Source organism: Coptis chinensis, chromosome 4, assembly GCF_015680905.1.
Source record: "Coptis chinensis isolate HL-2020 chromosome 4, ASM1568090v1, whole genome shotgun sequence".
Lineage (NCBI taxonomy): Eukaryota > Viridiplantae > Streptophyta > Magnoliopsida > Ranunculales > Ranunculaceae > Coptis > Coptis chinensis.
Genome location: NC_141459.1, coordinates 77,972,223 through 77,973,628, shown reverse-complemented (window position 1 = coordinate 77,973,628; position 1,406 = coordinate 77,972,223). Strand labels below are relative to the sequence as shown.

Sequence of the window (1,406 nt, the reverse complement as noted above, 5' to 3'; positions counted from 1 at the left end):
GAAATCATAGAAGAAAGAAAAAGAATTACTTACATCTATAATAGCACCAGCAGCTTCAGTTAATGTAGGTGAATCCAGCAAAACAAAACATATGCTATCCTTCTCCCTCCTCCTTTATCTGGGCTTGGGACCAGCAATGCAAACTTATCTTAAGTTTGCACAGGCGGAGTTACCAAGGGGGTTGGTAGAACACAACTCAATTATTGCTTTCCTAAGAACCATATTACATAGTGATAAAATATACATCACAACCACGAAACCCAAAAGGAAATAACAAAATGCCAATAGTTTACTTAGTACTTGGCACTGGTAAAAGCCAATAAAAACATTTAAGTAAATGAGCAGTGTTTCAAGAAGGTGACCCAATGATTACAACATTAGCAGTTCTTTGGGCCAGATAACACTCCCTTGAGCGACCTCGCCAAGCTTTGATCTCCAATCATCATGAGGCAATGGTAGTACAGCACCTCCGTCATAAACCACGTTCACATGAACTTTGAAGTTCCCCTCTTCCAATCTCCTATTACCAAACTCGGTATTAGGATCAATATCTTGCACGATACCTCTCGCCACGACTCTAAGTGGCCAACCACCACGCAGATCACATTCTTTACCAATATATTCATTGACAACCTACAAATTTAAATTGTGTTATCAGTCTTTCCTTATAAGAGATGTTTTTTCAAAAAATAACTCAAATAATTACCGGGGAAGCGTGACTAGAACGTGGCGATTCAACATCTGCCATAGGCATTCTTCCTTGGCTCATAAATTCTCTCAACAAAGCTGAATTCTCCAACACTGTATTCTGAAGCACATCTACCCTCTTCACAAGGTCCGTGTTCATCTCTTTCAAAGCTAAATTTTGTTCCGCCACAACTTTCATCTTCTTCACCGATGTTTTGCAGACCCCTTCACCCAAGCCTCGAAAACAACCCCTACTATCTAGCCCAAGAACCTGTACTTAATGGACAATCAATTTAGTACCCTTAAAATCATGTCGAACAACAATTAATTACAATAACTATGATTTAATATGAGACCTTTGTGAGGGCATCATTCACCGACGTCTCTCGTGACTCCGGGTGCAAAGCAGTGTAGTCATTAAGCTTTTCCTAGTAAATCGGATAAACAAAAATATCTCAAATTACTATCTTAAAAATAATTTAGTATCTCACTTCTTATTAAGTCAATACACTAACAACTAGCTCCGGGTCTTGGTGTTCCCCATTCTTTCTTTTATGATTGTGCATATATTGGTCAAATCTAGTGATAGATGACACAGGGACCCCTTTCTCCTTTACCATTTCAACTTTAGCTACAGCTGCAGATTTCCTCCCAAGACACGAAGAGTTTTTTTGTTGCTTACGATTTTCTATGTTCCTCAAACTAGAAGCCTGCACATG

General features: G+C 39.0%; 1 long non-coding RNA gene across 1 annotated transcript; it reads right to left on the bottom strand.

Annotated features, from left to right (window-relative positions):
* Positions 1-275: 275 nt before the first annotated feature.
* LOC147504919 (uncharacterized) lies at positions 276-1,123 on the bottom strand. The gene is made up of 3 exons (XR_015220491.1): positions 1,044-1,123; positions 707-958; positions 276-633 (listed from the first exon to the last, which is right to left on the bottom strand). It is a non-coding gene; the product is annotated as an uncharacterized LOC147504919 (long non-coding RNA).
* Between the last annotated feature and the right edge of the window lie 283 nt (positions 1,124-1,406).